General features: G+C 45.5%; 1 pseudogene; it reads right to left on the bottom strand.

The window, feature by feature from the left end:
- Nucleotides 1-9,225: 9,225 nt before the first annotated feature.
- Nucleotides 9,226-10,466, bottom strand: LOC146960195 (uncharacterized; annotated as a pseudogene).
- Between the last annotated feature and the right edge of the window lie 4,585 nt (nucleotides 10,467-15,051).

The raw sequence follows: 15,051 nt of genomic DNA, 5'->3' as shown, positions 1-15,051 counted from the left end.
ACTTCCTCACCCCCTCCCAGTTATTAAGGGTGTCCCTCAAGGCTCTATACTTGGTCCTTCACTGTTTTCCATTTACATGAACAATATTCCCCAGGCTGCTGGTAACTCACTCATTCATCTTTATGCTGATGACACAATCCTTTATGCCTATGGTCCATCTCTCTCCTCTGTCCAAGCCACACTCCAGGATAGCTTTCTCCAGGTACAGCACGCTCTATCATTATTAAAACTCTCACTCAACACATCCAAAACAAAAGCCATGTGGTTTCTCCACTAATCATCTCTACCTGCGAGGGAGCTATCCTGGACCATGTCTCTGTCTACAAATACCTCGGCATCTGGTTAGACTCCACGCTATGCTTCTCACATCACATTTCTCAACTACAGGCTAAGGTCCGGGCAAAACTTTCCTTATAGACATCATCTTTCCTTCACTTCCTCTGCTAAACAGACTCTCATTAAACTGACAATTCTCCCCACACTCAATTTTGGTGACACCATCTATTGCACTGCTTGTGAGGGCACTCTTGCTAAACTGGACACACTCTATCATTCTGCTATCCGTTTTGCCACCAACGCCCCTTACAATAGCCACCACTGTAGTCTTTACTCCCTGGTAAACTGGCCATCACTTCACACCCGCCGTCAGATCTACTGGCTCACTCTCATTTACAAGGCCCTCCTTCAACGTACACCCCCCTACCTGTCTTGCTTGCTGCATCGACTTCCTGTCACATACAACACTCGGTCCTCTCATCTCATTCTGTTAACAACTCCTAAAACTAGATCTACATCCGGCCTTGCATCTTTCCAGTCAGCTGCTGTCTCTGACTGGAATGCGTTTACATTACAAAAACACCTTCAACTGGATAACTTCATCTCCATCCCGGCCTTCAAAGACGCCATCTCACACCTTTTTACAGATTATTGCAGCTGCTTCCCTACTATTTTACTATTTAACCCTTTTCCTCAGTTTCTGCTTGTTGAATGCCCATACCTGCCGCCGTCGGCCTAGGCCACTTTTTGTGACACACTGTTGGTACTAATTACTGAAACTAACTCTGTCTTATGGTGTTTCTACATTTGTAAATAATCCTTACTGATAACCCTGTCCCTTACCCTCTCTCAACTTTTAGGCTCTCTAAAGAATCCTGTAATTGGCTATTTACTGTTTTATGCTTGTAAAAAATCTTGTCTATTAATTATTTTTATGCTTGAATATCCTTGTTATAAACTTTTATGTCTTGTTTTTGCTGAATGTTTGTATAGTTGTGCATATTTGCTATTGTCTTTTAACCTTAATCTTTTCTCCCTCACAGCCCCCCCCTCCCCTCAAGAAGCCTATGCCTCTTGTCAGGCCATCATTGTAAATAAGAACTTGTTCTTAATTGATTCTGCCTGGTTAAATAAAAAAAAAAAAAGAATCAGTGTAAAGGCAGCATGAGTGACTGACTTTGATACAGGTGCTCATGTGTAGACAACACAGGTCAATAAGATGATCTATCTCACAGGCAGCAGTGTGTGAACGTAGGAAACTATCGTTCTACATTTCTCTGATTAACAAATGGGGTTCCAGAAGGTTCAATACTGGACCCTGTTCTGTTTATTATTCATATCAATAATGAAACCTCCATCTTTATGCTGACAATGCTGTTCTCTGTTGCTGTGAATCCTCCCACAGTGTTTGATTAGCAGCTGTAACCACAGTGACTCTGATACAACAGGAATGAGCAGAATCCATCTGATATGAAGCTGTGGTTTGAATACCACTTCCCTCCTCTTTGAAGAGGAGTCATATATCTGTGTTCAGGTTTTTGTACAGCCTCTTCTACACTTTGTATCACTGTGTTTCTAGAGCACAGTAGTAGAGAGCCGAGTCTGCCAGGGTTAGGTTGTTGATGGTCAGTTTAGTTGTGGTGTCTGTTGTTTCAGACTGATAATGCTTGGAGGTCGGGTTATAATCAGTTGTACTCCCCTTTGCTCCTTTCTTGAGGATAAACTGAGGAGCCTGAAGGTCAGAATCATGTCTGTACCAGTAAAGGACAACATACGTGTCGGATGTCTGATATTGACATGAGAGTGAGACAGGTTGTCCTTCTGTTCCTCTGACTTCACGTCTTACAGGAGAGATTGAGTCTCCAGCTATCAGCCCTGTAAAAAGTAGAGAAGATGAAGCCGTTAGACTAACATTGTCCATGAGGCTGAGAGGAGAAGACAGTGGAAAATGTCAGTGTCCAGTGTTACTCTGTGGACACAAACAGCTCAACTGTAGCTCACATCATAACTAGATTGTACAGGACTTGATGACAAAGACAGATTATTGTGCAGTTTCAAGTGTGAAAGAATCTAATGGAGGTCAAACATGTAGTTGATGGAGCAGCTTGACTGAGACACTGATTTGTTGTCCAACTCACCTATGAAGTGAGATAAAAGCAAAAAGAGGTAACGCAACATGTCTTTGGAGGAGTTGAAGCCAAACAGACAGCAGATGAACAATGTTGTTCCACTGCAGTAGAATGAACAAACCAAACAGCCTCTCTGCTGCACAGCCCTTCTCCTCAACATCAAGCTGATTGTGCTTTTAGTTCCTCCAACATTTCTGCTCTGGACTCACTCATCATCTCATTGGCTGAGGGGGACTGAAGTGGGCGGGGCCAGGTAACAGTCTTTGATGTTTCTGTGTCATCAGTCCACAGACACAGTCTCTGATAAGTCATTGTTTCAACAGTGTGTGACTCCCTCTAGTGGATGTTGTGGAGTATTGTGTTGTCTTTGCTCCAAAGGTTTTTGTACAGAGTCTTGGTGTTTCCTGTCACTGTGGGCTTCACAGCACAGTAGTACACAGCAGAGTCTGTCACTGCAGCAGAGGAGATGGTCATGTTGATTTGTTTTTGCTCAACTTTTATCTCCAGTCTAGGGATTGGTGTAGTTACTGTTCCTGAAGCTGAGTGAGAAATGAAGAGCTCAGGTGGTTTTCCTGGATATTTTCGGTACCAGAATAAATCATCACCAGTTGACAGTTTGGGGTAGTTGTAGGACAGAGAAACAGTGCTGCCTTCTGAACTGAAGACTTCAGTCTGGACTGGACTCAGTTCTTCACAGCTGACTCCTAAAGGAAGAGAGAAACGATGGTGAACCTGATTCAATAAACAATTTAGTTCAAAAAAAAGTGAACAATGCATAATCTAACATACCCATGACGACAAACAGAGAAACCAGACTCTTCAGTGTGAGCATGTTGAATAAAGGTGAAGTTGATGGTTTGTGTATTGAACTCTGCTGAATATGGAAGTTCCTCTCTCTTCTATAGTTCAGTAACAGCTCAGCTCCTCCCTGAATCTCTGACTCTGTGCTACCAACAATGCTGTGGTGTAAAGTCACATTGTGTGATCAGTCAGTAATGTATGGAGCTGTGGAGTGGCCATAGAGTGTGACTCCCTCTAGTGGATGTTGTGGAGTATTGTGTTGTCTTTGCTCCAAAGGTTTTTGTACTAGTGATGGGAATTCCGGCTCTTTTTGGAGAGCCAGTTCTTTCGGCTCGGCTCACTAAAAAGAGCCGGCTCTTTCGGCTCCCAAGTGGCTCCTCAGATTTTATGTTGCTTATCACCAAAATAATGCAAAACTATGTGTAAAATTAATTACTAATGTAAAAAAACAAACATTATATCAAATATTTTCATTTATGCCTTTATTTACTGAACACACTCAACCTTGAATAGAGTGTTACAAAAATAAATTATAAAGTAGGCCTATAAAAAACAAAGTCCAGGGCTCCAGACTAACGTTTCTTTTGCACTTATGGATGAAAACTTCTCATGTCAAAAAAAAAAAATCAAAATCAAAATAATCAATCAAAATTGTCAATGCTGTACATCGTGCATACAGATGTGCCTGTGCAGGTTGTTTGTGGAGCCTGCTCCATATGAGATTTTCACCTTGCACAATCTACACTCCCCCCCCCCCCCCTACGTCGGACGGTCAGACTGTCAGATGGGGGGAGGATAGCAATTTGAACGCATTAGCGCGATTTAGCGCATTTGTTTATTACTGTCACTACCCTACCTGTCCATGTGCCTGCGTGAGTGCCCCCACCAGCTAGAGAGAGAGAGGGGGGGGGGGGGGAAGAGAGAGAGGTGCTGCCACAGGCTCGTGCTGGATGCGCTGGTTGATTAGTTTCGTTTTTACCCCCTTCCCCCGTCGATCTGTGGCTTTCACTACAACAAGCAGAGGAGAAAAAAAAACTAAAACGGCTCCCAATGAGGAGCCGGCTCCCATCGTTCACTTCAAAGAGCCGGCTCTTAGAGCCGGATCGTTCGCGACCGACACATCACTATTTTGTACAGATGAAGACGATGAAGTGAGGAAGTCAGTTTCCATTGTTGTTCCTCTCCGTCATTTTGTTTAAACTCATTCTTACGTCTTCCGCTCTTTTTTGTCCATTATCTAGTCCTTCATACTTTGTGCTATTTCAACAATTCATATTTCAAAACGTTCAGCTTTTTCAGGACATTATTGCTATGACTTTTCTCTTTTCAACTATTCATATGTCACAAGAGGTTCTTTAAGATCTCTGGGTCAAGGATACACAGACAAATCAGGACACAGTTTATTTTTCTTTTCAAAATCTGAAAAGCTAAAAGTGCCTTAAAAATGTCTGTCGCTTAGAATGAGCAGCAGGGGGCGCTAATACACAGTCTTTGATACAGTCCTGGGGGGCTGACAAGTCCCAGCTCCGTGCGTCCTTGGGGAGAGCTCTTGGGAGCGTGGCTGTAGACGTAGGCTGCGTTGGGACCCTCTCTGGAGACGCGAAGAACCTCTCTGGAGTAAAATGAACAACCATGTGTGCACCAATCACAATATAAAAAGGATCTGGTTTGGAGATGCACTCGCCTGATGCCAATAAGGCTTAAGCATATCGGGTCCTGTGGGACTCACTCTCGCCGCACCCTCGGCTGGCTGCCTCTCCTCTCCGGCTGGCTCGCTCTTCCCAAGCAGTTACCACCTGGAGTTCCTCTGTGTATCCTCAGCTACTCCCACTAGCTGGGCTGCTCGTCACCGACAGGCTCCTCTCCGCTTGCCACCCCCGGAGAGAAAGGCAAAGACGCCGTGCGAGATCCTTTGGCCTTGCCCATCCAGCCAATCAGATTGTCTACTACTGATTAGGGAAACCTCGTACCGGTGTGTCTTCACTGGAATGACACGCCGCAGCTGCATTGGGGAGAGTTAATTGGCACTGCACACAATATGATCACACACAAAAAAACAAAAAAACAAAGTCATAAGATCTCCCCAATTACAGACTGCGACACATACTTTTTCAAATATTCAAATAGTTCTGATTTTTTCCCCCCGTAGGAAATACATTGGCAAGGCAAGGCAAGACAATTTTATTTGTATAGCCCGTTTTTACAAACAGTTTTGTCTCAAAGGGCTTTACATGGCATCACAACAACATCCTCTGTCCTTAGACCCTCACATCCACTGAGGAAAAACTCCATGGAAACCCTTTTAACAGGGAAAAAATCGGAGAAACCTCAGGGTGAGCAACAGAGGAGGGATCCCTCACCCAGGACGGACAGACGTGCAATAGATGTTGTTACAGACAAGAAAACAGTTTACAGTTTGTCACAGAATGTGCGAAATATGGAAATGTTAGCAGGAGTTGATGAAGGCAGTCTCTGGTGAGGGGAGGGGGGGGGCAGGGAGAGCCGGTAAGCTCGATGGGAGGACTGGGTGGCAGACTGGTCCATGGGAAGGAAGGGGAGGCCGGTCTAACAGCAGGGGAAGGGGTGGGAGGGGGGCGATGCAGGCGGCGGCTGGTGCAGAGAGATGGAGCTCCGGTGGATCTGCGGAAACACAGAGAGAGTGGAGACACCAAGGCCAAACTACAAAGTACAGCAGAAAATGACAGTTCAAAAATATACTGAGGAGAGGGGAGGGGAGGGGAGGAGAGGAGAGGAGAGGAGAGGAGAGGAGAGGAGAGGAGAGGAGAGGAGAGGAGAGGAGAGGAGAGGAGAGGAGAGGAGAGGAGAGGAGAGGAGAGGAGAGGGCTCTGTGTAACCAGATGTGTCCCCAGCAGTCTAAGCCTATAGCAGCGTAGCTATAAAATGGTTCAGAGCTACCTGAACCAGCCCTAACTAAAAGCCCTGTCATAAAGGAAGGTCTTAAGTCTAGACTTAAATGTAGTTAGAGTGTCTGCCTCTTTGACCCATGGAGAGAGCTGGTTCCACAGTAAAGGAGCCCGGTAACTGAAGGCTCTACCTCCCAGTCTGTTTTTAGAGATACTGGGAGTCACTAACAGACCTGCGTTCTGGGAGCGGAGTGCTCTGGTAGGACAGTAAGGAATGATTAGTTCTTTCAGATAGGTTGGAGCTTTATCATTAAGAGCCTTATAAGTCAGCAGAAGGATTTTGAAGTCTATTCTAAATCCTACAGGAAGCCAGTGGAGAGAAGCTAAGGTGGGAGAGATGTGCTCTCTCTTCCTAACTCCTGTCAAAACCCTTGCTGCGGCATTCTGGACCAGCTGGAGACTCTTTAGAGAGTTTTTCGGACATCCTGACAGGAGAGAGTTGCAGTAGTCTAGCCTAGAAGTGATAAATGCATGTACTAGTTTCTCAGCATCACTCTGGGAGAGGATATTCCTAATCTTAGTGATACTGCGCAGATGGAAGAAGGCGGTCCTAGTCACGTGTTTTATGTGGGAGCTAAAGGAAAGGTCCTGGTCAAAAATGACTCCAAGGTTCCTCGTGGTTGTACTCGGGGTCAGGGTGATGCCATCTAGAGTAGCGATCTGATTAGAGAACGTGTCCCTGAGATGTTTAGGTCCAAACACAATAACCTCAGTTTTATCTGAATTCAGTAGCAAGAAGTTAGAGGACATCCAGGATCTAATGTCTTTCAGACAGTCTTGCAGATTGATGAGGCGGCTTCTGTCATCTGGCTCCATGGACAAGTAGAGTTGCGTATCATCCGCATAACAGTGAAAATTGATTGAGTGCTTCCGGATGATGCCACCTAATGGGAGCATGTAAAGAATGAAGAGGATTGGCCCTAAGACTGAACCCTGCGGTACACCATACGTAACTCTGCTATACTCTGAGTGGTCGTTATTAACATTTACAAATTGAAACCTGTCAGATAAGTATGACTTAAACCATTTTAGGGCAGTTCCTTTAATCCCTATTTCATGATCTAGTCTCTGCAGCAGGATGCTGTGGTCGATGGTGTCGAATGCAGCACTGAGGTCCAAAAGTACAAGAACAGAGACGAGACCTCTGTCTGAAGCTATAAGAAGATCATTAGAGACTTTGACAAGTGCTGTTTCAGTGCTATGGTGTTCTCTGAATCCAGATTGGAAAGCTTCAAAGAGCTCGTTGCTGTGCAGATGTTCATGTAGCTGCTCCAGGACATTCTTCTCAAGGATCTTAGAGATGTAAGGAAGGTTGGATATAGGCCGATAGTTGGCGAGGACATCTGGGTCAAGAGAGGGTTTTTTAAGTAAAGGGTTAATGACAGCCACCTTGAAGGCCTGTGGCACGTAGCCTGTGGCTAAGGAAAGATTGATTTGGTTCAGAAAAGAAATGTTAATTAAGGGGAAGACATCCTTAAGTAGTCTTGTCGGAACTGGATCCAGCAGACATGTGGCTGACTTGGAAGAAGTAATTGCAGAAGTTAAGTCTGACAGGTCGATGGGAGAGAAGCTGTCCAAGTGTGTACCAAGTCTGGGAGGTGCTTCTATGGGTACTGTAATCTGTGGTCCATTACTAGCAATTTTTGTTCTAATATTAACTATCTTTTCGGTAAAGAAAGTTAGGAAGTCGTTGCTGCTGATAGTTGGAGGGATGGATGGCTCGGGGTCATCCCTATGTTCCCACAGCCCTATGTTCCCTCAGCCCTATGTTCCCTCATTTCTAACTTTTGTTGTCACTGAAAATTAGGCCCTATTCCCACAGCCCTTTGGTCCCACCATTGGTTGGGTTTAGGCAATGAAGAAAGGAGTTGGTTAAGTTTAGTAAAAAGACCAGGTAGAGGCTAGACAGGCCAGATAGACAGAGTCCAGATAGGTAGAGAGAGTCCAGAGGGAACATAGGGCTGAGGGAACATAGGGCTGAGGGAACATAGGCACGCTCCCGATGGCTCAACAACACTATGGTTCTTGGTTAGCCTGGCCACAGTGTTGAAAAGGAACCTGGGGTTGTTCTTATTCTTTTCTATTAGAGATGAATAGTAATTGCTTCTAGCATTACGGAGTTCTTTTTTATATATTAATAAACTATCCTTCCAGGCTTGACGGTCTTCCTCATGTTGGCTGGAATGTGTTTTCCTTTCCAGCTGTCTGGTCTTCTGTTTCAAAGCGCGCAAGTTTGGGCTGTACCAGGGAGCTATTCTTTTCTGATTGATAACTTTCTTTTTCAGGGGAGCTACAGCATCAAGTGTTCCAAGGAGTGCTGCTGCAGTGCTATCCACAAGATAGTCCACCTGTGTGGGGGTGAAACCAGCATAACTGCCCATAATATGGTTACAGAATGTGGTGAAGTCAGCATCACTGTCCATAATATGGTTACAGGATGTGGCAGCAAGCTCTGCTGGAATAAGCTCTTTAAATCTAGAAACAGCAGTGTCAGATAGACATCTACTGTAGCGGGATTTTTTCCCAGGTAGGATATAATTTGTTAAAGTAAATTCAAATGTTATTAAAGAATGGTCGGACAAGACGGGGTTCTGAGGAAGAACTGTGACATGGTCAGCTTCTATTCCATAAGTAAGTACTAAGTCAAGGATATGATTAAAAGTGTGAGTGGGTTTGTTTTACCCTCTGAGAGAAGCCGACTGAATCCAAAAGTGACTTGAATGCAGTAGCCAGACAATCATTATCGACGTCCACATGAATGTTAAAGTCACCTACTATAATGACTTTGTCTGAGCTCATTGCTAAATTTGACAGAAAGTCAGGGAATTCTTCTAGAAACTCAGAATAAGGTGCAGGAGGACGATACACTACAGCAAGTAAGAGTGGTTTTTCTGCTTTCCAGTCTGGGTGAGAGAGGCTGACAGTAAGGCTTTCAAATGTATTATATGAACTATTATGTCTAGGGTTGATAATCAGATGTGACTGATAAATAGCAGCCACTCCTCCTCCTCGGCCTGTGTTACGAGGCACATGACAGTTAATGTAACTAGGAAGGGTAGATTCATTCAAAATAACATATTCATCTTGCTGCAACCAGGTCTCAGTTAGTGTTAATATGTCAATATGGTGACTTGTAATTAAGTCATTCACTAGGAGAGACTTGGATGGGAGAGAACGAATGTTGAGCAAACCACATTTAATAGTTCTATTAGTTTGGCTTGCTGGAGCAGTGGTTTTGATTTTAACTAAGTTGCTATAAACAACTCCTCTAGATTCGGGTTTAGGCTTAGACAGCCTCGAGGCAGACACAGTTTCTATAGGCTGGGTGGGTGACAACAAGAGGGACCCAGCAGAGGGGCGTGTTAAACTGCGGCTCTGCCTGCTGGTCTGAACTCTGGGTGCTTGTCAGGGATTAGCACGGCTAATAAAGTTCCCTATGTTACTAGATAGGAGGGATGCGCCATCCAGAGTAGGATGGACGCCATCTCTCCGAATCAGACCAGTCTTTCCCCAGAAGGAGGTCCAGTTATCTATGTAAGCCACGTCGTTATCTAAGCACCACCTAGACATCCAGCGATGGAATGAACGCATGCGGCTAAACATATCGTCACTCACTAGGTTGGGCAGCGGGCCAGAGAAAATTACGGAGTCCGACATTGTCTTTGCAAAGTTGCACACCGAAGCCATATTAACCTTAGTTAACTCCGACTGGCGAAGCCGGGTGTCATTAGCGCCGACATGGATTACAATCTTACTGTATTTAACCTCACGTTTTACATGCCAGCAGCTTCAGATTAGCCTCAACGTCGCCCGCTCTGGCCCCTGGGATGCACTTTATGCTCGCTGGTTTCTCTACCTTCACGTACCGTAAAATGGAGCTGCCAATGACTAATGCCGACTTCACAGCAGGGCTGTGAGCAACAGAGCCGACATGTTGAGTTACGTTATCAGCGGGTGTGTCGCTGAGTGGGGAAAAGCTGTTGGAGACGTGAAGGGGTTGGTGGGCCAACACGGGCTTTTTGTGTCTATGTTTCCCTCGGTTTGTTGTCACCCAGCCGGACTGACTAGTTCCCGGCTGCACGGGGGCTGGGAGGGAACTGCTAGCGGCGGCTAGGCTAGGTGGCTCCGCACCGGCTAAGCTGGACTGTGAAGCTACTATAGCTGGACTAGCCTCCATGGTGCGGAGCCGGGACTCTAACTCGCTGAGCCTCGCCTCCAGGGCTACAAACAGGCTACACTTATTACACATACCATTACCACTAAAGGAGGCAGAGGAGTAGCTAAACATCTGACACTCAGAGCAGGAGAAGGAGAGAGAGGAGGGAGGGGAAGCCATAGCTAGTATGCTAAGCTAACTAGCGGACCTGTGGCAAATACAACAAGTTGAATGGAGAGATACAAAGAGAGTCCTGTTAAAGACAGAAAGTTGTGTAATGTAGCAAAACGTGGTGCACACTGGTGCTTAAAGTGATTAAATTAGCAGAACACTAGATGGAGGATTGAGAAAGTCTAACACAACACAGCAACAGTGCAGCAGGTACAGGCAGGAAATGACGTAACACGCTCACCGTAACACGTAACACGCTCCTGAGGATGGAACAGTCTTCAAACTATGAAACTACTGGTCCTACTTTGAACCTCATTTGCTTCCACATACTTTCACCTACAGACTTAAAGCAGAAGTAAGTGATATATTTGTGTTAATATAAGTCTTAAATAGTTATATCTTCCGACAGCAATCACTTACATAGAGTGTTTGGCCTGAAACACGGGTCTCTCAGTCCCTCTGCTCTGCTCTGAGCCGAAGAGAAAACTTTCCTTGTATCCTACAGTTTTTATCCAATGAGGAGAGAGAACGGCATGCAGGGCTGTGTGTGCAGCCAAGGAACACCGTGAATGTGGCGACGTAGGGACGAGGACTGTTATGGTGCGTTCAAGGAAACTCGTATTTTTGCGACCGTGAAGTGGTACCAGTTCGATCTGGTACGAGTTCACCGGTCGGAAGTTACGAGTGGCCGTTATAGTGACTTTCACCGGTAAGACTGGTCGGAAAAACACGAGTGGGTTGCCTGGAACGCTACAAAGTCGTAAGTTGTGACTTGAAGCTGTAATTTACGATTTCAAAAGCCTGCCTGGAACGCAGCATTAGCGAAAACGACCGGACCACTTACTTCTGCTTTAATTCGAATTCTGAGCTGTAGACAAACTTCTAATGTATTCAACCTGTGTACAAATATTTCCTATCTTGTACCATTTTGAGATAAATCCTTTAAAATGACATGTGCATTTCTGACTAATTTCACACTTTTCAATGAGTGTGTATGGCATTTGGTCAGAGTGGTGACATCATCGTTAGAGTGGAGGAGAGCCAAAAAAGCAACTGGAAGTTTTCTTCTTAAACTGCCACCAAAGCTACAAATGACACTCTATACTCGTGGTTTTACCCACAATTTGTAGCCACACTTGTCTTCTGGCTAAAAATCTGGTCAAAAATGCAAAGAGACTTAGAGAATAATTTCAAATATTTTTTGAATGCAGCCTGGGTGCTCTCTTTCTGCCATTCACCCCAGTAAATTTTTTTAACAGCAGAGTAGAAGGAGCTCAACTTTGTAATTCACTGGAATGGGCATTATACTTTGTTTGTATTCACCAAAAAACAGTCACATGTCATAAAAAAGTCCTCTACTTACTTTGTGTGGCTCATTTCTGCTCTATTTTTTTCTTTAAGCAGAAGTCAGTGAGCCTCTTATACAGGGGTTTCTTTTACCTTTTTCTCTTTGAATGTAACTGTAGTCAAGTGGTTAGCTCACTGGGCTGATGATCCTAAGGTTGCAGGTTCAAATCTTGTCCCAACAACTTTCTTATGGCGCATTTCCACTAGCACGGCTCGGCACGCTATTTGCGTGTTTCCTCTAGCACGCAGTACCTGCAACCAGGTACACTTTTGGTATCACCTCAGCCCTGGTTCCAAGCGAGCCGAAGCGTTACTAAAACGTGACGTCAGCCGACTGCCTTCCACTGATTGGCCGATGAGTGTCGTCACTGGAAGCGACGACCGACCGCGACCGACAACAGAAATGTTCCTGCTGAAGCCTGAAGCCTGTTATTACCAGAGAATTTCTAATATTGGGACTGGCTCTGTTATTGTGACTTTATTAAGTTTTAATATTTTTTTCATGCGAGAAAGTAACTGTTTAGATCCCCATGTGCGGTTAGTTTATCCAAACGACGGCTGTTTAGAAGTTTGCCCCCGACGATCCAGGTCCGAGCAGCGACCGCGACATCACAGAGGCAGCAGCCCGGTTCCTGACGTGCTCCGCCGGCCAGCCTACCACCGTCACCCCGGGGAGAAAACGACCGCTAATTAACTTCCCCGATGGCTTAGAGGTTTACCACCGGCTGGTTAAACTCTGTGTAGGGGATTGGTCTCATTGATGAAATCTAGATTTCATCAATGAGACCAATAGTGGCTGTAGCAGAAGTTTGTTTGTGGTTAGACACAAGAGCAGCACTGCCTTGGGGTCTGTACGTACAGAAAACACTACATTTACATCAATAAATAAATGTTTTACAATGAACCAGGCCGATCTCAGAGCTGGCAAGACTCTCCGGTAAGGCATATTGAACGGTTAAATGCCGTTAACGGGACGAGAGCAGTCAAAACGGCGGTTTAAAGCTAGCTACAGCGAGGGTAGGTTCACTTCCTGTTTACAAAGTAAAAGCACCAATTCTATCGTAATGGCTTTCCTTATGATAAAAGGCAACGGGTATTTTATTTTGTGAAAATAACCGGAAGTGCGTTGCTCACTACGGCTAGCTTTAGTTATGCCGACTTCGTCGAAACAAAATTGTAAACAGCTGGCATTTTGTCAGATTTTCAACACGTTGGGGATCTAAACGACTACTTTCTCGCCTGTAAATGTTTCAAATGTTGCTAAAGTTATATATTAACAGAGTTTAGAGCGTTGCTCGGCGCCGTGTAAATGACGTCACGGCGGCACTAGTGATACTCAGTTGTAATGGAAACACAACCAAACCGAGCCGTGCCGAGCCGAGCCGTATCGAGCCGAGCCGTGCTAGTGGAAATGCGCCATTAGTGAATCATTCCCTAGTCTTCCTCTATTGATTTCTGATAACTTGCTCCTAGTTTAAACTGTGTAAACTACAGCTGCATCGGACAGTGTTTGATTTATCATGGTATATAAAACTCAGGATGTTTTATCTACCTCTGTGGTTGAGAGGTGAGTTTGCCGGGTTACCAATCATGAGGTCCAGGGTTTGATTCCTGCATTTGCTGCTTGTGTTACATGCCCTTCCTGCCTTTGTCAATTTCTACTGGTAAATTAGCATGGCCTCAGCAATGGCTTTCAGCATTCACACGCATTTTCCGTTAGGAAATGCTCTTTCTAGTTTGTTTTCATTGAGTCTTGAGTGTGAAGCCTGATCCAGTTGGTTTGTGACTGATGTGGATGAGCTGCTCCTGTGAATCCTCCCACAGTGTTTGATTAGCAGCTGTAACCACGGTGACTCTGATACAACAGGGATGAGCAGAATCCATCTGATATGAAGCTGTGGTTTGAATACCACTTCCCTCCTCTTTGAAGAGGAGTCAGATATCTGTGTTCAGGTTTTTGTACAGCCTCTTCTACACTTTGTATCACTGTGTTTCTAGAGCACAGTAGTAGAGAGCTGAGTCTGCCAGGGTTAGTTTGTTGATGGTCAGTTTAGTTGATGATCTGGTTGTTTGAGACTGATAACGAGTCGGGTTTGGATTATATTCATCATTGCTCCCATCTTCGTCTTTCCGGAGGATAAACTGAGGAGCCTGAAGGTCAGAATCATGTCTGTACCAGTAAAGATAAGCATCTGACTCAGATGTCTGATATTGACATGAGAGTGAGACAGGTTGTCCTTCTGTTCCACTGACTTCACGTCTTTCAGGAGAGATTGAGTCTCCAGCTATCAGTCCTGTAAAAAGTAGAGAAGATGAAGCCGTTAGACTAACATTGTCCATGAGGCTGAGAGGAGAAGACAGTGGAAAATGTCAGTGTCCAGTGTTACGGGGTGTTCCCACCAAACGCGATGAACGCGATTGAATCGCGCGTCAAATGAAATCGCGTCGCGCTAGACGCTCCAGTTTTGACGCTGGTCCAATATGCAAAAAACGCCTCGTCGCGGCATCGCGTCGCGCGACGAGCCCGCCCAAACAACAACATTTCTCCCACTATTTCATTCTCTGGCAGAGATAACCACTATTGCTGCACTGTTCCTGTCCCTGTAGATGGGAGAGGAACAGCGGTGTGGGTCTCTGGCTGCAGGAGGAGGAGGAGGAGACGGCTCCGTGAACTACTGTGTGACTGACCGCCTGTTGAGTGCTTTGGGACGGGGCGGCCGGCTCGCAGCGCCCGCTGGTTGAAAACAGCAGTGATAACGGGCTTTCAGGTCCGAATCTCCAAATCAGAAACGTTTGTAACAGCACCGGAAAAGCAACAGTGAAGAGCTGTGGCTTTGCAGCAGCTAATGGGGATCTGAATAATAAACTAAACTAAACCAGAAAACTTCTAATATTGTCAATAGACTCGCTCTGACTAAACTGCCAAGGGAACACCAGTACGTCCGTACGTCAGCACGTCGGTGACGATCTCAAAGCTGATTGGCTGTCGCGGCGCGTCTTCACGCGAATTCGCCGCAAAAGTTCAATTATTTCAACTCGAGCGATGAAGCGTCATCGCGCCGGGCGACGCGATGGAGGCGATTTTTCGCGGCCAACGCGTCCATCGCGCCGCGCTATCGCGTCCATCGCATCGCCCGGCGCGATGACGCGACTAATCGCGTGTTTGCATTGACTTTACATGTAATCTCGACGCGCGATGAAGCGTCATCGCGTTTGGTGGGAACACCCCGTTACTCTGTGGACACAA

Source organism: Trachurus japonicus, unplaced genomic scaffold (genome assembly GCF_045865225.1).
Source record: "Trachurus japonicus isolate A0001 unplaced genomic scaffold, Traja_1.0 AP030621.1".
NCBI classification, from domain to species: Eukaryota; Metazoa; Chordata; class Actinopteri; order Carangiformes; family Carangidae; genus Trachurus; species Trachurus japonicus.
This window is presented reverse-complemented; position numbering and strand designations above follow the sequence as displayed.